Raw genomic sequence first — 22,433 nt, forward strand, 5'->3', positions numbered from 1 at the left:
TTTGGAATCTTAATGTCCCGTATTTCTCTCGAGGAAATATGGTCAGCCTAGTCATCAGGCAAATGTATGTTAACAGCAGCCATGGTCATACATAAGAGCTGACCATATTTTCTGGGACGTTGAGATTCGAAATACGGACATTGCCAGTTAATGCTAAAAGTGAGCAAAGTCGCCAATTGTCGCTGATATCATTGGAAAAACCACCAGTGATAAGAAATGAAGCGCTATTTCGAATCGCAGTGGGATTAAAGTGAATTGTACTAACTAAAACATCTAAAACAGGACAAATATAAGAGATGCATATTCATACACCTTGAAGTACGACCCTCCCTGACGTGGGCGGAGATACGTGGGGAGGGGGTTGGGGGCATTGCCCCATCGTCAAAGGTGGAGTTGACAGATCTAATGTATATGTGTATATATGAATTCACATCATCATCATCATCGTTCCCTCCCCCAACTTTCAAATATATCTCCACCTTCTTTCCACCTATGCTCCCTCAGCCACCGATCGATTTAGTTTAAGGCCAATGAAACTAGAAATCACGTGACTTGATCCGAGTATATTATCCGGAATATCCATTGGCGTACGCAAAGGGGGGGGGGGGTTCTAAACCCTCCCCCTTCAGCCAAGATTATAGTGTTATTTTGCAGGGGAAAAAAGAAAACCCCCTCTCAGAAGGAAAAAAATCTAAAAAGCCCCCCTCGAGAAAATTCTGGAAATATCAATATATTCCCTACGTTCATTCCCAGCAAGTTAGCCGGAATGTGTCACGTGAATGGCAGTTCGGATCCTCAGGCACGGTCTGTTGGGAATAGTGCGAGTTTTGCTGTGGGGCCCCGAGCCAAATGGTGGGGGAGGCCTTACACAAATATATACTTAAGAATGAATCCGACTTTTCGATTGATTAATGAGAACTTCTTATTGAGAAGTATTTAAAAAAATTGAATTCAAATTTTTATATTTTCTCAAACTTTAAAAATTTTTAAAATTCTAACGAATATTCAGGTGTTCAAGTTCAAAGTTAATTTTTCTAACATGTCGAATAGACATTTCTGCGAAATTTCACAGTTTTTGGAGCAGTACCTTTTTTAATCTTACGGAGGATCTCAAAAACTGCAATCTGAAAAAATCGCGTCCTGAGTGGTTTTTATTGTATTCATTTACACTCCACAAACTAATCTATTACCAAATTAATCGATTGACAAGAAGTTATTGTATTTGATTTCCGAATGAAATAGTTTTTGAAATCATTTTTGAAAAAATATCGATTTCAGGGGTCGTTACTAGGATTTTTTACATTGATCATTCTTGTCGCACCATGGTCATTTTCTGCCCACGAGAGCTAATTAGACCGGGACCTACAATTTATTGCCGATTTCGAACGGCAGGTTTGTTTTTTATACTCATCGAGAGGTTGGTGCGATAACCCCTCGATAGGGGAATACCTGCGGTAGCAATTTTTTGCTGCATTCAAGTCGCCGTTTTTTGTTGTACCCTTGTGTCACACAGGAAAGTTTTCTGACAAGGACGAACCAGGTATCGAACTCGCTTCACCTCTAAACATCCTTTGGTGTCGATCCTCTTTAGACGAGCATCCTATCGACTAAGCTACCGCACCCTACAATTTTTGTAACACGCACAACTTTTAAAATTCGATAATTTTATATTGATGTTCTTTGTTCCCACCCAAAACTGCCAACCCATAAATTTTGCCGCCAGGGCCAGATGCCGCCCGCACTCCTCTAGTTCCGGCACTGGTCGTGAAACCCCTAAAAACCACATCAAGACTGTAAGAACAGATTTTAATTGAAACATAATTATTATATAATTATAATATATTAATTATTAATATATATTATAAATATAATAATTTGTTAATTATTATATAATTATAATTATTATATAATTATTCACTAAAATTATTCATTTAAAATTAATTTCACAAAAATTATTTTTTTTGTCGCGGCTCGGTACCGGGCCCCTAACATCATTTATAGTTGTGAAGCTTGCCACAACCACCAACTGTACCCTCTTATTAGACTGCCTTGATGTCTCTCGAAAGATGTGTAATGGAATATCTTTGGCTTTCTGATAATTTGCCTACAAAAGACTTTCCTTTACACATTCTTTGCGGCTAGGGAAAATGGCAACCCTATTTGCCGCGTCGAGAAACATAGCACACCACCAACCTCGACTTTTAAAGCTCAAGACCCCGTAACAGTTGTGAAGCTTGCCACAACCACCAACTTTACCCTCTTATTAGACTGCCTTGATGTCTCTCGAAAGATGTGTAATGGAATATCTCTGGCCTCCTGACAATTTGCCTACAAAAGACTTTCCTTTACACATTCTTTGCGGCTAGGGAAAATGGCAACCCTATTTGCCGCGTCGAGAAACATAGCACACCACCAACCTCGACTTTTAAAGCTCGAGACCCCGTAACAGTTGTGAAGCTTGCCACAACCACCAACTGTACCCTCTTATTAGACTGCCTTGATGTCTCTCGAAAGATGTGTAATGGAATATCTCTGGCCTCCTGACAATTTGCCTACAAAAGACTTTCCTTTACACATTCTTTGCGGCAAGGGAAAATGGCAACCCTATTTGCCGCGTCGAGAAACATAGCACACCACCAACCTCGACTTTTAAAGCTCGAGACCCCGTAACAGTTGTGAAGCTTGCCACAACCACCAACTGTACCCTCTTATTAGACTGCCTTGATGTCTCTCGAAAGATGTGTAATGGAATATCTCTGGCTTTCGAACAATTTGCCTACAAAAGACTTTCCTTTACACATTCTTTGCGGCTAGGGAAAATGGCAACCCTATTTGCCACGTCGAGAAACATAGCACACCACCAACCTCGACTTTTAAAGCTCGAGACCCCGTAACAGTTGTGAAGCTTGCCACAACCACCAACTGTACCCTCTTATTAGACTGCCTTGATGTCTCTCGACAGATGTGTAATGGAATATCTCTGGCCTCCTGACAATTTGCCTACAAAAGACTTTCCTTTACACATTCTTTGCGGCTAGGGAAAATGGCAACCCTATTTGCCGCGACGAGAAACATAGCACACCACCAACCTCGACTTTTAAAGCTCGAGACCCCGTAACAGTTGTGAAGCTTGCCACAACCACCAACTGTACCCTCTTATTAGACTGCCTTGATGTCTCTCGAAAGATGTGTAATGGAATATCTCTGGCTTTCGAACAATTTGCCTACAAAAGACTTTCCTTTCCACATTCTTTGCGGCTAGGGAAAATGGCAACCCTATTTGCCACGTCGAGAAACATAGCACACCACCAACCTCGACTTTTAAAGCTCGAGACCCCGTAACAGTTGTGAAGCTTGCCACAACCACCAACTGTACCCTCTTATTAGACTGCCTTGATGTCTCTCGAAAGATGTGTAATGGAATATCTCTGGCCTCCTGACAATTTGCCTACAAAAGACTTTCCTTTACACATTCTTTGCGGCTAGGGAAAATGGCAACCCTATTTGCCGCGTCGAGAAACATAGCACACCACCAACCTCGACTTTTAAAGCTCGAGACCCCGTAACAGTTGTGAAGCTTGCCACAACCACCAACTGTACCCTCTTATTAGACTGCCTTGATGTCTCTCGAAAGATGTGTAATGGAATATCTCTGGCCTCCTGCCAATTTGCCTACAAAAGACTTTCCTTTACACATTCTTTGCGGCTAGGGAAAATGGCAACCCTATTTGCCGCGACGAGAAACATAGCACACCACCAACCTCGACTTTTAAAGCTCGAGACCCCGTAACAGTTGTGAAGCTTGCCACAACCACCAACTGTACCCTCTTATTAGACTGCCTTGATGTCTCTCGAAAGATGTGTAATGGAATATCTTTGGCCTCCTGACAATTTGCCTACAAAAGACTTTCCTTTACACATTCTTTGCGGCTAGGGAAAATGGCAACCCTATTTGCCGCGTCGAGAAACATAGCACACCACCAACCTCGACTTTTAAAGCTCGAGACCCCGTAACAGTTGTGAAGCTTGCCACAACCACCAACTGTTCCCTCTTATAACTGCCTTTGTCTCTCGGGGGAATGTGTAATTGAAAGTCATGATTTGCCAGAAAGGAGTAACATTTGATCAACTTCCTTTAGGAGATTCCAAACTCAAATTAAATAATTTCGATAGAATCATCCTTTTTATGGACAATTTTGATCCAGATTCCTTTGTTGATGCAATGTATAAGACATTGTAAGACAGTATTGTTGCAAACAATGTATAAGAATTTTATGATTTTCGTTTTCGTTAGTCATTGTTAAGCTCAACTGTCTCAAGAATGGATTTTTCCTCGGTGGTAGTCTTTAGAAAATATTCTTCATTCTCGTAATAGGTGATAACATGTACAAGGTGAGCGAAGTTATCTTTTATAAGTCCATAGTGCTATTTATTCCCAGGCACTGATTTGTCTTTGCGTAATTTGATTTGAAGTTTCCACTGCAGGTAAAAATATAACTGGTATCATGACCCCCCCCCCCCCCCACAACAAGAGTGAAGCTGGCAGGGTTTGAGACTGGGGTGATCGGTACGATTTTGACCATATTTGGTTTTTCTCACTATAAATTCACTACGTAGGAGGCCGTAAGAAATCATAGCCCAGGTGATCTGCTGCATGATGTAGGGCAGAGGTCTCCAATTTTTTTTTAGTCACGAGCACGACTGTACCCATCATCAAAAGAAGAGCACCCTCTCAGCAAGTTGGACATGCAAATAACATGAAATCAGGATGATTTCAATCCTTGAACGCAATTTGTACAAGGTGGTTTAATTGGAAGGTTGATCAGAAATCATCATCGCGAGCATGAAATCGGACACGAGCATAAAGCATTCTGGGTGCTTCAGAGAGCACCGCGGTGCTCGCGAGCAATGGGTTGAAGATGCCTGATGTAGGGTCATGGTATTGTTACTCTTTTACATGCTGTGTTATATTTCTTGCAATATACGATTTTCTAACATGACAGAATGGTTAAAAGCCGGTTATTAATTCGTCTCACAGAACCTTTTCAAAAACAGTTCCTTTATTTCATAGATGGCAGCAATGATTCAAGTTCTATGCTGTTCTTTCTAGGCCAAGGGTTCTTAACCTGTTTTCTTTGTGGACCGAAGTCCGAGGACCCCTTTTGCTGATGAAATAAAGGTTAAGGACAGAGCTGCAATTTGAGGAGGGGGGGGGGAGCAGTGCCATCTTAAGGCATGGGCCCGGGGGCCTCACAAAAATGAGATCTGCTTGAAATTTTCAATAATTTGCCTGGTAGGGCCTCAGAAAAATCACTTGGCCCGGGGGCCCACGATGCTCTTAAGACGGCCCTGGAGGGGGAGACGGGTCTGGTGTCCCGGGCACTGGATCAGAGGGGACCTAATTCAATCTTCTTCCAAAATTATACAAAAGTGCCGAAATTCGAGCTTGCCTCGACTGATCAATTACACTATCTAGTTGAGGCCCCAAGATCAAGTAGGCCTATATAGTTAGTACCCCCTTAACATAACAATAACCAGAATAAAGAAATGTTCAGAATGCGTTAATAATTTGGTTAACGCAAGCTCAGAGACCTCTTAAAATCTCTCCAAGGACTCCCTGATTAAGTGCCGATTCAGTGCCATCTTCATGAGCCCATCGGCCTCAAGTGCAGAAGGGGTCTCATAATAATTATAAGATCTTGTTAAGATTTTTGAGAGTAAACTTACAAATTAAAAAATGCACATTTAAAATAGCAATGATAATGGGTGGAAGGTGGAATCTCAGAAAAATCAATTTTCCCGAAAGCTCATGAGACTTTTAAGACCCTAATATTCTAGAATTTTATGCAAACTTTACTGAAACTTTCCGATATCCGGATTGCCATTGTTTGACCGGGGTGGATATTTCGCGGGTAGCTTTATAGCTGAATTGCCACTTCGAGGGCTATATTCAAAGGCGAATTTATGGTTTTGCTGCCCGTGAGCGACACTTTTTTGCCGTCCTTCTTCCATTCTAGTTTAATTTTCTTGACCCATTCATTTCTCAAGTTTGCCGCCGTGGTCTATACCCCACTTGGCCCCTGCGTATAAATAATTCTTTTGGTCACTCCCATCATTTAACACGTTTTTGGTCACTCAATGATTGACCGTTCTTTATTTTGTTCATTCTTTTGGTCTTGTACTGACTTGGTCCCCCGTTGGCCCCCTACAGCTTTTCCATTGTATTGAACCTCCTCCAAACTTGCTGCTATGGACCCGCTGAGCCCCACCCCCGTAAATACGGTTCAGACCATATTTTACATACATCATGCAGTAGGCTCCATCCTTGCCGCTGGAGGGGGAGCAATACTCCTCTATGCCCCCCCCCCCCCCCGTATCTCCGTCCATGGTTTTCCTACGCTTCAGATAATTCACCCTTTTGTCCTCCTTTTTTCAGGTTTCCGAAATTATTTTTTGTGGGGATCTTTTTTTTTACACTCTCAAACATGTATAATGTGTTTGACATTGACATGTATTTGTGCATGTGTGTGTTTTTTTTCTAACACATGTTCACACGCTTTGATCAATCCTCGTCGAAATTCCCTGAATTTTTTTTCTGCTTTTTTTTTAGGGATTAGTTTTAGAGTTGGGAAAAACTATTGTTGTGGCCGGTTTTATTGGTTGGAATGGTGACGCCATCTATTGGGGAAATTGGGATAGGTGAGGTCTTCAAAGCAGCACCGTCTTAACGCACGGGCCCACCCGGGCAGGGCCTCAGAAAAACCAGTTGGCAAATGATGCTCTTAAGACAGCCCTGCACCAAGGGTGCTTGTGCCAAAGCTGCATTAAGAGCATCTTTCAAGCCAGTAATGGTAATATCTTCCAGCAAAATTTCCCTCAAAAATTTCCCTTTTGACTAAATTTTTCGCCACTCATTCCGAAAATGTGCTGCCATCTAGCGGGAAAAATACGTTATCAAGTATTTTACAATAGAAAAGTATTGAACTGCATTAATTTCTATTTTTTTCAAAAAAATTCTTTTTTTTTTTGATGAACTTGCAAAATTTTCCACAAATGCTACGTAATTTCCCACTTGGGCAGATTTTCGCCAATTTTTCGCACGATTATGGGGAATTTCCCATGAGTTACCATCACTGTTTCAAGCGGCTTTGGCCACGACCTCCTATATAACCTCCTATATCTAGGTGGTCGTGCTTTGGCTTGTGTGTGTGTGTGCAGACACGTCCTCCTTTCCCTGTTTTCGGATTTAGTAACCCAAGGAAAACCCTATGATAAAATCTTACTACGCAAATACTGTGCTAACATATGCTGCCATCTAGTGATAGATTGTGAAGCTCAAGTTTTCCGTACGCGATGATGGTAGATACAAGATGGCAGCTCATGCTGGTTAATTAAAAAAAAAAATTGCACTCGATAATTTTTAAATTTTTTGAAAGGAAATCGGAAGCATTGCTCCAGTTGACCAAGCATCTATGCAGCCCTAACCCATGGCCCCCACAAGGGTGGGCTGTCAGGCATGGCCCCCACATCCTGTAAAGGGGCCCCTAGGCTGGGATCTTTTGCGGGTCCCTCGGTGAGACTTTTAACGGGCCCCTTCTACAGTTAATTTATAGCATGAAAAACAAAAAAAAATGATAACGGTCCCGGGGCCCCAGGGCTAGAGCCCTGTCAGCCCCCCCCCCCCCATGTGGGGGCCATGCTGTCAGGGCTCGAGTCCTGGGGCCTATTGAGAGCCGATCTCCCCGTTAAAAGTCTCGCCACAGAGAGCAACAGGGCTACAATTTAGCCAAGGAGAGGTTTCAGAACGAAATTTGCGTCTAGCGGCCGGTGCACGAGACCCGCCCCCCCTTGTTGCAGCCCTGTATAAGGGGCCCCAAAATTTTGCCCAGGGCCAGAACTTATGAGGAACAGGCTCTGCTATGGAGGTATCTATGAAAAATTTATTCTGGCGGGGGTCACGTCAGGTCTGCATAAGATCAAAGGTCCCCTTAAAACTGAATATTCACATTCATTGAAAGAATCAAACAAAATATTGCAGAATAAAGCACGTTTTTGGCAAAAAACAGAGAAAAAACTCATGGTTTGCGAGCATATTCAACTCATTGCTCACGAGCACCAAGGTGCTCTCTGAACTAACCAAAATGTTCTATCCGATCTCGTGCTCGCGAGCACTTGATCAACGCTCCGATTGAACCACCTGGTGCAAATTGCATTCAAGTCTGTAAGTTAAACTTGCCGTAAGGGTGCTCTTCTTTTGATGATGGGTACAGACAGTGCTCGCACGACTGAAAAAGGTTGAAGACCTTTTGTGATCTTATTAGACCCGCGACAGGGGGGTCTAATAAGATCATGCCCTTCCACCACAAGGATGGGGGACTGACAGGGCCCGGTGCAATTACCATCAGTTTTTGTTTTTTCATGCTATAAATAAGGGGTTTTCAAACGTACAGTACTTATGAACTCTTGATAGTTATAAGGCTGTTCCGTGGAACCCTTGATGGAGGCTGTTCTACGGAACTCAAACAAATTTTTGAACATTTATCTAAAATAAGGTGTGTGTGTGTGTCTCTACTGCCGTCTCATTTGATCATTTTTGTCGCACCACGGTCATTTTCGGCACACGAGGGCTAACTAGACCGGGATCTACAATTTATTGCCGATTCTGAACGGCAGGCTTGTTTTTTATACTCGTCGAGGGGTTGGTGCGCTAACCCCTCGATGGGGGGGGGGGAATCCTTGCGGTAGCAATTTATTCTTGCGGTCTTGTCACCGTTTTTGTTGTACCCCTTGTCAGGAAATTTACTGCCGTCTCCCCAGGGCAAAATGAAAGAGGGGCTCAGGCACCACTTCTTAATTTACATGTAAATTGTACCAGACCAGATCTCATCGTGGAAGCTCATATTCAACTGAGGTCCCCGCATGGACCTCAGAGAGGCCCGTGAATAGTCTGACCTGGGAGGAAAACCAAAAATCTCAGCCTAAGATCCCTAGGCTTAGTCTCAACCATGAGTTCAACCGCCATGGCATGGAGACCCCATGGTCCATCCAATCACCAGATATTGGGAGGCATATTCACGAATCAAGAGCTTTGATTTTAGTTATAACCATCACCGGAGAAGAAAAGCTTTCGTACTATAATATATACTCTTACTTTAACTGAAATAACCATGATACTAATCATTGAATCATAGGGTGTCCATCAGTGTTATCAGTGAGTATCCCGTAGGCATGGGCGGAGATACGGAGGAGGATACCAACCTAAGGTTGGCGGAGATACGGATGGCCCACGCCAAAGGTAAAGCCGACTGAACTAATGTATTTGCGTAAGTTTTATATGTATATGCATTGTATATGTTTTAAGTCGAATCCCGTTATAACGAACTCCAAGAGACAGGAGAATTCACTTTGTTAAAACGAAATTTCGTTATAAAGGAATTCCAGGTCTTCGCATTATTCCCATGCAAACTTATCTGGGTAATTAGAAAAGTGTTCGTTATAACGAGATTTTCGCTATAACGGTATTCGTGAAAACGGGATTCGACTGTATATGAATTGACATCATCATCATCATGATGAACATCATCACCCCAGACTTTCAAGTCTATCTCGCCTATGCTCCCAGTACTAATTCAAGCATATATCTTCAATGGTTTAAGGGAGCCCTATGACCCCTACAAAGGTGAGGCTGGCATAGCTCTAGCACGGGGGACCCGGGACAAATCTTTTTTTTTTTTTTTTCCACTATAAATCCAATCACTCACATGCTCACACACTGTTTCATCACATACTTGCAAATTCTCTGGGGCCGCTCTCACTGGCCTGGTCCCTCATTCTCTAGTTCCACTCTTTTAGTCATTCACTGACCCTGATCACCCGCGCTATAGGGTCCTGACTCTTTTGGTCACTCACTCTGTTGGTAACTCATTGACCTGGTCACTCGCTGACTTGGTCCTCGCTCTTTTGGTCACTTTCGGTCGATCACTGACCTGGTTCTTCACTCTCTATGTGACTCTTTTAGTCACTCACATACTTGCACACTGTTTTGATCACTCGCATGCTTACACTGTTTTGGGCACTCCCTTTGGGCACTTGCAAACCCTTTTACGGTCATTCAGTGGCCTAGTCTTTCACTCTCTTATATTCCCCATGAGACAGAGCCTGGACCATGTCTGGTTTTACAGTCCACACACACTATCTAGGTCACTCTTGGTCGCTCACTGACCATTGATGATTCCTTTTACCACCGCAGATTTATTTCAGATGGTCACCCCAATGAGTGAGCCGAATATAGTCGAAAAAGCCCTTTCAAGGAGGTCGTTAACTCTTAGGTTGGTGAAAATATGTTGCGTACTGTTTGGTTCCCCCTCAGAAATGATGGAACCCGAGAGGCTTGCACAACCTCCCCCTTCGCAAGAGTTCACCAACTCAGTGACCTACGAACTCAATTAGCTGCAATTCGTCCTCGCTTGACGACGCCACGACATCACCATATTTATATTTGTCATCTACTAGGCCTTAATGGGCATCAGGGTTGTTTGTTTTCAGAGTGCCATGTGTCATGAGAGTGGATCAGGCTGGATAATTGGCCTGAAAATAATCCATCAGCTCTGAGTTTGTTGGTTAATAACCGCAGAAATGATATATAAACTGTTAGCTGATCCCTCCTAGGCCATATATGCTCAACCTATAGACCGCGGCCAAATATGGCCCTCGGAGTCATCTGATGTGGCCCCTGACCTCAAACTTAATTTGGTAAAAATGAACTAAGGGGCACCTTTTTACATATTTGTTGATCACTTCAAGTTACCCGTGGCACATTTACTGAGCACTTAAGCAGTCTGTGGGACAGTTACACTTCACCGTAGAACATTTAGACAGGGCCGCAACTGGATGCTTTGTTACCCGGGGCAAGCACGTATTTTGCGCCCCATGCCGAATATGTACAAGGAGCAGTTAAAGTGGAGAATTAAGTACCCCGCGCGCCGTCTGGTCCAGCGCCCAGCTCACAAGACCTGCCTGCTTCCCCGTAGTTGCGGCTATGCATTTACAGGTCAATTAAGTGGACCGCGGCAAATTTACAAATCACTCAAGTGACTCCCCGACATACTGACAGATCATTTGAGTGACGTGTGACGCGGTTCCAGAGCACTTGAGCGGCCCACGGCTCGGTTCCACATCGCTCAAGCTACCAGTGGCAGAGCTTTAGATCACTCAAGTGGCCCACGGCACATTGCCTGACCCACTCACGTGGCATGTGGCACTTTTCTACATGACTTAAGTGGCCTGCGTCACCGTTCCCGAGCCTTGAGTTGCCCGCGACATGTTTACAGATTAAGTGTCCCGCGAAATGTTTCCAAATCAATGAAGTGGCCCGCACTCTCCTAAAGGTTGAGCATCCGTGGCCTTGAGCAAGGGTGCTCAACTTTTCTGGAGAGTTGCTGAATTTCATTGGTTTGAAACGTGTCGCGGGGTACTCAAGGGATCTGTAAATGTGCCGCAAATGCCTCTGTCTGTAAATGTGCTGCAGGCATGGGCTCCCACAATGGAGGGGCTGACAGGGTTCCAGCCCTGGGGAACGGGCCGATTCTCATCATTTTCTGTTTTTCCCGCTATAAATTCAATACAAAGGGGGCCCGTGAAAAAGTCTGATCTGGGGATGCCCGATAAAGGTCCCAGGCTAGAGGCCTTGCTCCAGGATGTGGGGGCCATGGCTGCGGGCCACTTGAATGATCCGGAACCTGTGCCGTGAGTCAAGTACTCAACCATTTGAGTACTAACTTAACATAATGTCCCCCATAATTCCAAATGATAAATTTTCCTTACTTGTTAAATTTCACAGAAAAAGCTGGTCATTTTAAAAAATTTCAAAGGACTAAGTGATCTGTAAATATGCTGCGGCCCATTGGCCCAGGGGCGTAGCCAGAAATTTCGTTCGGGGGGGGGGGGGAGACCAAAGTGATACAGCAATAGATTTGGCCATCATTTTCCCTTTTTTCGGTCATTTTCTCACATTTCGGGGGTGGGGACCAGACCCCCAAGTCCGCCCCTCCCTAAGCCCTTGCATTGGCCTATATCACTAGATTGAGTCCCATTGCTCAACCACCAACCAAGGAACACTTCAACAATCGGTTCCTTTGTTGCAGTCGTTACGTAAACAATTATAGGCATTATTTAAAATTTGAATTGATATTTAAAATTCAAAATGCTACTAGTTCAGAAATTTTAAGTTAATCACACTATACAGGGTGTCCTGTACAATAACATTTCTCATAATCACACTATCTTGCTAAAACTAATGTTACCGGATATAAAAAAAATAACAATTTGAGGTCCTTTTATTTATGGTTTTATACGGAATAATTTCAGTTTTCAGGGAATAATTTTAGTTTTCAGGGAATAATTTCAGTTTTTAAGGCATAAATTTAGTTTTTAAGGCATAATTTCAGTTTTTTAAGGCATAAATGCATTTTTCAGTTTTTCTAGCCCTATTAATGACTCAGTATATGGCCGGTTATGGGGCCGCAGCCCCATACCGTCCTATACCCCCCGACTCAAAGAGGGGCCTATAAATTGCACTAGTCTACAAGGTTTTCCTAACATGGAGAAATTTAGCTGTTCTTAATTAACTTTTGGGCGCTGATTCCAAATCTGATTTTAGAAAATGGGCCATTACGTCTAGTTTTTTGTTATATGATATTTAATTTTGAATAATTTTCAAAATGTGTACATGTTTAGACTATAAACGTGTGAAATGATACTAGAAATCATATTTAAATATTTTTTTGAAATCTAAGACTTGGGGAATGGCAACACGGATTTTATCACTAATTGCAACCAGATAACCCGTTTTTTAATTGAAAGAGAAACACACAGGTTTCATGTTTATGTATAACCCTTCAGTCCAGTGTCTCCCAAAGTGAGGCAATATCGCCGGAAATAGAAACTACGAGTGAAACTACCCATAGGACCATGGGTTCGCGTGATTCGGGGGGCGATGGAGGAAAAAAAACTGAAGAAGGTGGCGAGATGGGGAACAAAAAGTATGGGAACTATTCTTCAGTCGAAAAATGGAGATAAGTCAATGTTGTAGATCAGTGGTTCTCAACCGGGGGCCATATGGCCCCCCTTGTGGTACTGGGATACTTCAAGGGGGCCACGGAAGAAAATGGAGAAGGGGGCCATGACAGGTGGTTTGGAGAGCTGAGAAGAAAAATTAAGGTGTGAAGAAATAAAGTTTTTATATTAGTGACTAACACTTACAGTGAGAGAGAGAATCCAACAAAACCACCCATAAAACTAGGGCCATCTTTAGGGCATGGACCCACCCAGGCCTCACCGCCTACATTTTGCAACAAGTTCCCTAGGATGGGGTTTTTCTCAAGTCCCCGGCTAAATTTTTCAGACCCCTTCCCTATATGAAATTTATTGTATGAAAAAAAAAATGATGAAAACAATGTTAGGCCCCGGGCTGTAACTCTGTCAGTCCCACTCTTGTGAGGGGCCTCATGCCCATAAGTGACCCTACCTTATGATATTTTGTATAGTACAACTAATTTTTAAAATAAATAGAAAATATGTAGGCTGTTTATTTCCAGCTAAAGTATGGGACTACCATAGCATCACTTTGCCTAAAAAGGGGGCCCCCATGATATTGAGACGGTTCTGATAGAACTCGGACTAGCGGGGAGATCAGTAAATTCTAGGCCAGTGGTCTGGAGGCCAATTTTCTTTGCAAATATTCGTTCATTATAAATTCACTGAAAAAAATCATTTCAATGCGTATAAAGTGTCCTGCTTCTAGATGAGAGTAGAAAACTCTGGGGGTGAACTATCTCTGTGGTCCTTAGCCGAAAAAAAGTAGTTAAGCGCCGATTTGTCCTTAGCTGGCCAGTAGTTCGACTTTTCGATACTATCTCTAAGCTAAGGACTTTTTTTTAGTAGTTACTTAGGACCGCTTCTAAGGACTACCTAGCACCAGTCCTAAAGCAGCAAGAAAAGTAGTTCACGGCGGCCATCTTGGAAAAGAGGAAATTTCGCCTCTGGCCGCGAGCTCTCGCTGTGATATTTAGTGATGAAATATGCTGTTTTTTTTTCGAATTAAACAATTTTTTACGATAATAATGACAGACATAACTTAGATTATATCTTCGATGTCATCAAAGTTGAAGTGATTCATCGTTATATCCTCCAAAACCTGTGTGCTATACGTGTATGTTGACATCGGCCACGATCGAAGCCACGACGAAGTGCTAGCATGTTCGTTACTGAGGTAAGAATTATTTTATTGCTATTGAACTATATAAGAAAAGTGTTTAGAAATATTCTCAATATTTTTTTGCTCGGTAAATGCGTTATTTAAAAATATAAATGGACATAATGCACGCAATCAATAGGGCAGTGGATCCCATTCGGTAATGCTGAAAAATATCAAATAGCCTATGTATATTTTGGATTGTATTGAAAATATTTACATGGCAAATGAAACATGAATCTGCAATTACGATAATATCAGATTGAAATTTTACATTCCATGTTTTTTGCTGTATTAATTTTTTTTAATGAAAAATTATGTCTAAATAAATTGAGCATGTGTGTAAATAAATAATTTGAATATTGTTGGCACAATAAAAATTGTGCTTGGATGACTATGCTATAAATAATCGCCTATAAATAAGGAAATTGAAAATTTGTGTTTTAGATCAACCTCCCTTCAATGCACAAAGTAACTAATAAGCTACAATTCATTGATAATTAATTATAGCACCTAAATGACAAAAATTTTAATTATTTTTTTGTGATGAGTAATGGTAAAATTGAAATAAAGCATGGTAAAAATTGGCAGTAATGTTAAGTATTAAATTTTGTAAAACTCATGCACTAAATTTAGGGTAAAGGATTAAAATATAGATTTGATATTTTGAACTGTTCAAATGAACAATATTGTAATACTTAGTGAAAGTTAAATTTTCAGAAAAAAATCATGTGCTACTACTTTAAAAATTGTACTCTGCAACTCGCTCTGAGATGAAGAATATTTAATAAAGAATCATTATATTGCTTTGTTGATATAAAAAACAAAGTTTTAATTTCAGGCACAGTTTTTAGTGTTGAGGTATATACATTATAATGAAAGGAAGCACATTAGTGTTTGAAACATATTACTACTTCAGTATTTGGGTTATGGCCTTGCTGCGTGTGTGTTCAAATTTAATTTTTTGCCAAAAATTGTTTTTGATTTTGTGTGTGGGTAACGACAGAAAAAAAATTCCCATTTCTTAAGAACTTTAAAATATAACATTTTGACATGTCATGGAACTGAAACTTTTAACATTTAAACTTTTAACAAGCATTTATTTTTTAACGATGTTGTTAATAAACAGCTGATATATATATTGTATATACATTTGTGAGACTTTTCTAACTCTTGAAAAATTTTGTTTCCCAGGAACTTGGCTGTAGGTAGCTACGAAGTTATGTGAAGGTTTTCAAGGTTAAACAATTCTACCAGAGCAAACAAAGGTAATTTTAATTCTTTGCATTTGACTTTGAGCAACAGTTTCCATTATTATTTTCATGTAAAATGAAATATTTCCATGCATGATTTAATGACATAAATTTTAACATTATGTCGCATCATTTTCACTGATTTCATTTGTATCAACAACCCTAGTGGAACAAATACAGTTGAACCCCGATTTAATGCCACCATCCCACCCAAAGAATTTTGGCGTTATATCAGATTGCAGACATAATAGCGTTTCGGAGAGGCTGTATTACATAAATTCACATGTTTATTATGAAATGTATTTCAGTGTCTCATTTATGTTGCATGATGAATAAAACAACCTATTTTATACACATTCAATTTTAAGTTGAGAAAATTCATAAAAATTGTAAACTGTAAAATCACTTGAATATTTCTCAATATAAAACTTAACAGAAACATACTTCCCTTTGAAATTATTGTAATTTCAGCAACACATTTTATATGTGCAAAAACAAAATGAGCAAGGTGGGGGGGGGGGGGAAAGGTGGCATTGTTTTTAGTCCATACCATATTGATTTTTCTTGAGAAATATCTTGCTATGAGTAATTTTCCTTATAATCATAATTTTTTTCAGATACTATTGAAAGAACAACTCTTTTTGACATAATTGAATTGAGCAAATTAAGATAGATTTCTCAATGGCTACCTGTACCACTCAAAATTTGACCAGTGCAAGTAAAAACATGTATAATGTTGAAAAACTTGTCTTGGCTATATAAATGAGAGGGAGGACATTAAAAAAAACCTTTAGAAGCTTTGCTAACTGAAAAGCAATATTAATTCTTTAAAAATGTTATTATCATATTTACTGATTAGCAAATTTTGTGAATTGAAATATTAAAACAATTAATATAATTGACGACAAATAATATCATACTTTTTAACTAGCGAGACCATACAACACTGCAAAATTTTTATGTTAATTTAAATAGAGTACCCCGATCCACAACACGTTGCTAAGGATGTGTTTTACAGCGAAGCTGAAAGTAAAGTGAAAATATTAAGTAAGCTGCGTGCCAATAGGTTTTTTCACTTCATCTGTCTGACCAAAATTTTAGGGTAGAAACATGGCTCGAAAAATTGAAAAAAATTTTTAGGCGCCAGCCAAATTTCTTGGCAGCCAAGCATATTTTGAGGAGAAATAATCCAAAGTAAAAAAAAATTATATTCAACTTTTTCAGCACTTGGTGATGATCTTCACATATTGGAAGATGCAGACATAAACTCCAAATATTTTGTGATCTGCATAGAAAATTTTAGGTGTCAGTATGATTTTCTTTTTTGCAATGTTGGCTCCTAAGATTTGTGAAGCCCTAGGTAAATACATCTAGACATGAACAAGTGCATCTGTGTGCAATGCCAGGCCTCCCTTGTAAAACACAGTTGATGCATTTTGGATCCTACTGTGATAAAATGGTGGCGAGTCGACAAAGTGCTATTGTGCACGAATTATCTCTACTTATGCAACTAAAGACTGTTATAATTTGAAATCAAATATACAGTACATATTGATAAGCATAATAAAAGTGTTTTTTTTCTTCCTCTTTCTAATTTCAGGTAAATCAACATTTGAAGATGCAGATGAAAGTTAATGAATCTCAAAAAATTATATTCTTGAAAGGTGCGATTTCTAAGAAAAGTACAACAAATAAATTGTGATTATGATAACTTTCTATGAACATATGTTTGAAATAAAATGTGTTTGTATGACAAATCATGTGTGCAAGTTGTTATTCAATTCATGTTTCTATTAATCAACTTCAATCAATCATTCATCTTCTAATCAACTGAAATGAAATATACGATCAAATGAAAGTTATCAGGTGAAGTTATTTGTTGGAAGCTAAATATGAAACACATAAATTGATGAAAGATCTTTAATATTGAAGTATATATATTTTAAATATTGAAGTATTCACTTGCATTAACAGGTAAGTGCTCATTCATAGAAAATCATGTTCTGATAATATTTTTTAATACTGAGGAGAAACCCATAGTTTAAAATACAGAACTACAATACTCAGCAAGGCAGTTAATTCTTTTAATTATAAATTATCAATAATTTATTATTTTAGTTGCTCCAAAAAGAATTTGCAATTCGTTGTTTCAATGAATTTAAAAGGAATAAAAATGGATAATAAAAAATCATTTTTAACAAATTGGTCTTTAAAAAAAGTGCCACTCAATATTAAAAATAGTATTCAGCTGGGGCCTCAAGTAGGGCTCCCGAGGTGAATAGGGGGCCCAAAAATCTAATTATTTTGCATAATAACCCTTTCAAGAAGAGGGCCCCCAAAAAAAAAGGGAAAGTCTGCCCCGAAAAGGCACATTACGGCCATAGGCTCAACTAGTGCCGGTAACCTTAATTTAAAATCTTACATTTTGTTGTAAGAATTTTTTATTTTCAAATTTTGATTTCATCAGTATGCGACCCACTTATATGCAGCTGGGGGTCCCAGATACTCGCTCAGTGGCGTCGGAGCCGTGGGTGTCTGAGAACCCACAGTATTCTGTACCACTGGTCTGAGCCCCCCCCCCCCCCTCCCAGAATTCATCCAGAAATCAAAATTTTCCACATAAAGGTCAAGTCAAGCACCCACATGTACATAACATTTCCGACGCCTCTGTACTCGCTTCTTCAAGCATCCAAAAGTGGGGTCCATGAGCTCGGACAAGAAAAATACTTTGACTATTATTATATACTGAATCTTATTCTAAAAAAAAGGCGCAAGATGAAAAATGCAACGTCCTCATACGTTTACAAAATAATTAAACTAGCCAGCGATATTAGAGTAAAAAAAATTGCAAAACACGGGTGACAAAAAAATGTATGGCGAGTCCCTCGGAAAAAAAAAAGTTTGTTTACAACATGTTTGTTTGTAAACATGAAATCGCTGCCACAACCCACTGCGGAAAAACGATTGTTAAATAATTAGTAGTAGTTGTAGGCTTCAAACGGCATCCCGATTGGTTAGAGATCTGTTACTCTCGAAACCAAAAATTTTCTCCCCCTCTAACTACTGTTTCACGTCACGTGACCTTAAGGACTGGTAGTACATAGTACCTCTTAACTACTAGTAGTTGAAGCGGTCCTTAGCTTCAGTCCTCCGACCGGTAGTTCATTAGGACTAGTAGTTACTAAGGACTGCAGAGATAGTTCACCCCCTGGGTAAGACAGGGGAGCCACAAGAAAAAAATATGGCTCAAAGGGGGCCACGGGCAAAAAAAGGTTAAGAAACACTGTTGTAGATGAATTAATGTTCCAAATAAATTTTGCTACCACTTTACATTAAGTTGTGGTTGATCAGAGGTGTATGGAGGAGGGGGGGGGGGGTATGGCGGCTTTTTTCCCTCCTAAGATAATCAGAAAACTAAAAAAATATTTCTTTATATTTTTGTGAAAGATAAAATATCGAAAATCTAAATTTACGAAAGACTAATAAAATGCCTTTATCGGCTTTATTTTAATAAATTTATGTTATTTTAATGTTTTTGATGGTTAATAATTAATTAATTAATAATTTATCTGGAAGAAAGTCCTTGTGATTCCCCTTAGGATCGACTTAGCAGGGGTCACAATAGGTTAGTGGGGCCACTAACCTATTGTGACCCCTGCTAAGTCGATCCTGCGTACGGCCCCGAGGCTGATGAAGGTTATGTGGACAAATCTGGCCTAGGTTTTTTCACACTTAATTAAAGAAAAAATTTTCCGGAATTAAATGAGACAAAACTAAAGAATTTGTAAATCCTCAAATAAGGGAACTATCAGGTGATTTTGTTTTCACATACAACTCGCTGCGTGGCGATCATTCACATTGTGATGAAGGGGATTTTAGGGGGAATCAAGGCAGGTGGGACCCTGCAATGATGAGTGATTAATTTTTTTGCAGGAAGAAGACAACACGATACATAAGAGAAAAAAAGGAATTATTTTTATAAAATAACTGTTAATATTAGTATGAATTTCGTTTTGTGTTTGTGCATCACTCTATGGATATTATATGTATGTGTACGATGAAAAAAAAATTTTTTTTTGCTATTTCATACATAATGATGTATGGATATGATCAGGGCCGCAACTAGGGGGAGAAGGCGGAACTCGTGCCCCGGGTGCTAGACCCGAGGGGTCGCAAATTCCATTCTGAAACCTCTCCTTCAACATTACAAGGAGGCGTCAAAATACGCGCTTGCTCCGGGTGACCAAGCATCTAGTTGTGGCCCCGGATATGATTAACTATCGTAATGAATGTATTATAATTTGTTATTAAGAATATGCCAATTATCTCCATTTTTCAAGATTTGTAACTTTTTCATAGTAGACATGCATTTCAAAAACTGACCATCATGTACACCAGGCATCTTCAACCCGTTGCTTGCGAGCATCACGGTGCTCCCTGAAGTACCCAGAGTGCTCGATGCTCTTGTCCGATTTCGTGCTCGCGAGCAAGGCAAGTGCTGTCAATTGGAATTGACAGCACCTTGTGCGAATTGCATTCAAAAACTGAAATCATACTGATATCATGCATTCGTATGTCAAACTCGCCGTAAGGGTGCTCTTCTTTTGATGGTGGGGTAGTCGCAGTGCTCGTGTCTCGTGACTAGAAAAAGTTTGACCTCTATTATACTCAAAGAACGTATTGGCGATTTTTTTACGTCATATTTGAATTCAGCAACCCAAAATTTGTCTAAAAAACTTATTTCACTCATGTTAGAAGGAAAAAGTTAAAGATTGTTTGTTAACCAGTGTTGTTGAAGACGTTTATTAATGCTGTGTGATATTATTTCTATCATTAGTTCTGAAATTACTTCCTTAATTGTTCTAAAAGTATTTTTCCCCCATTTAAATCTTAAGATATTTAGTTTCACGAGAGGTGGTTGCAATTCAGTGAGCGCTCAGTGTACGAGTTCCTCCAAAGGAAGAAGATGCCCATGGATGGCTCCCTCATAAATCATGTCACAGTTATTTTTTTTTCTTTCTCATCCTGAGAAGGGTGAAAGGTTTCATCACAAAATGCCACATTTACCACGAATGTTTTCCCTCATCGTACGAAATTCGAGACACACGAAGGATATCGAGAGGTCGATCTCCAAGAAGCCTTTTATATACAATATTTGTATAATTAATGCACTTCGCTGTTCCATCTCGGTTATGCAAAAGTTGGAGGTAGAGTATATTCAACCTTCCATCCCCTGCCTACATCTACCTCAGTGTTTCCCAAAGTGGGCAATATCGCCCCCTCCCCCACGGTGAGCGATGGAATGGTCCAGGAGGCGATAGAAGCTACGGATATAACATAGGATCCTTTGGGCTCACTTGAGTTGGGGGCGATGAGGAATTCTGAAGTGGGGGACAAAAAGTCTGGGAAACTAATAAAATTACTACAATAAAATGATCTACACTAATAAAATGACTGAAATGAAGCTACGATATGGCCAGTTATATTATTATTTTATTATTATTTTTCCTTAATTCCCCGACATTTAGACACCACACGGTCGTGTCAGGGTCGATTATAAACAATCCCTACATTTCTAGGTACATTGTAGAAATTGAGTGCATCGTGAGATTGACCGAAATGAGTGATGAACCATTACGTAATTCATGGTGAAATTTTTGCTGGCGACGTTTAACAATATTGTGCTGGAATCCGACATCCACCGTTGGAGTAGTGATTATAGTACAAGATTCACTTACCGAAGGTTGTGTGGTCGATTCGGTTTCAAAGCCCTCCAAATTGTTTTTCCATCTTTGCTGTCATTTACTGACTTACTAAAAAATGTTTCCATTTTTGTTTCTGATTTAATCAAAAGCGGTTCACGTGCATCGAGGAGACAATAATAACGACTGGCAAAGCTGGGCCCAGCTATCATTTACTGATTCAATAAAAAATGCTTTCATTTTTCGTCAGTGAACTTTGAAATTCAGTTTCGCCCCAAAACTCCGCCTTTCGTGACGTCTTGCTAGCTTTTTTTTGCTCGCAGTAACCAATCATTGGCGTGCTAATGCTTCCTGTGTTACTAACAAAGTATGGATTGTAATTACGCGTCCGAGTCAAAGGGGCCGCAGGAGCGAGGGCCTCGACTCAAACAGAGGCCTGCAAATTATTGAAGACGTTTATTAGTGCTGATAGTATTCTTTCATTATTGTGCTTAAATTACTCTGTTTCACTTATTCTCAAAACATTTTTTCCCACTTTTTCTAAAATATTTAATATTATTTAATATTATTAATAATATTTATTACACAATTATCCTCAAAAAAAAATTTTTTTTTCGTGACTTATTTTGTGTGTGAGAAAATATTTTTCCTCGCATTTATTCTAAAAATATTTTTCCTGACTTATTCTGAATTTACAATAATATATTCAAAAATTATTTTTCTCATTAATTCTAAATGTTTAATAATTTCGAAATTATTTTTTTTACTAATTGTGGATTTCACAATCAATTATGGAATTATTTTTTTCTCAAATTTCGAATTTTCGTAAATTCTGGATTTAATTTCTTCTCTTTTATATATTTTAATATTTTTTATTATTTAATTCTGCAATTATTGTTTGTTTTATGAATTCTGAATTGTCATTATAATTCTGCAATAATTTTTCCCCCTTTATCCTAGAATTATTCCTTCTCTAAAGCTGAATTTTGGTTATGTCTGAAATTATTTTGTTCCTCAATTATGAATTATCATTTTTCTTTTCGGTATGCGAATATTTTTGTCCTGGTAAATTTTCAGCATTTTTGTACATTCCGTATGCCAACTCCCCTCTTTTGAGTCCGTTAATTAGGGCTCGAAGGCCCCCTCCCCTCAAGAAATAATCAGGCCCTCGGGCTCCCGAATTCATTATTATGGTCCTGCATAGAGTAATTAAATATGCTTGGTTGA

At 39.6% G+C, this 22,433-nt stretch overlaps 1 long non-coding RNA gene across 1 annotated transcript; it reads left to right on the forward strand.

The window, feature by feature from the left end:
• Window positions 1-13,817: 13,817 nt before the first annotated feature.
• Window positions 13,818-17,257, forward strand: LOC149078169 (uncharacterized). Its single transcript, XR_016193887.1, has 3 exons — window positions 13,818-14,269; window positions 15,446-15,519; window positions 17,105-17,257. It is a non-coding gene; the product is annotated as an uncharacterized LOC149078169 (long non-coding RNA).
• The last annotated feature ends 5,176 nt before the right edge of the window (window positions 17,258-22,433 follow it).

The sequence above is a fragment of the Pholcus phalangioides genome, unplaced genomic scaffold (genome assembly GCF_987345545.1).
Source record: "Pholcus phalangioides strain wild (caught in Gottingen) unplaced genomic scaffold, Ppha-v1.0 ptg000014l_1, whole genome shotgun sequence".
NCBI classification, from domain to species: Eukaryota; Metazoa; Arthropoda; class Arachnida; order Araneae; family Pholcidae; genus Pholcus; species Pholcus phalangioides.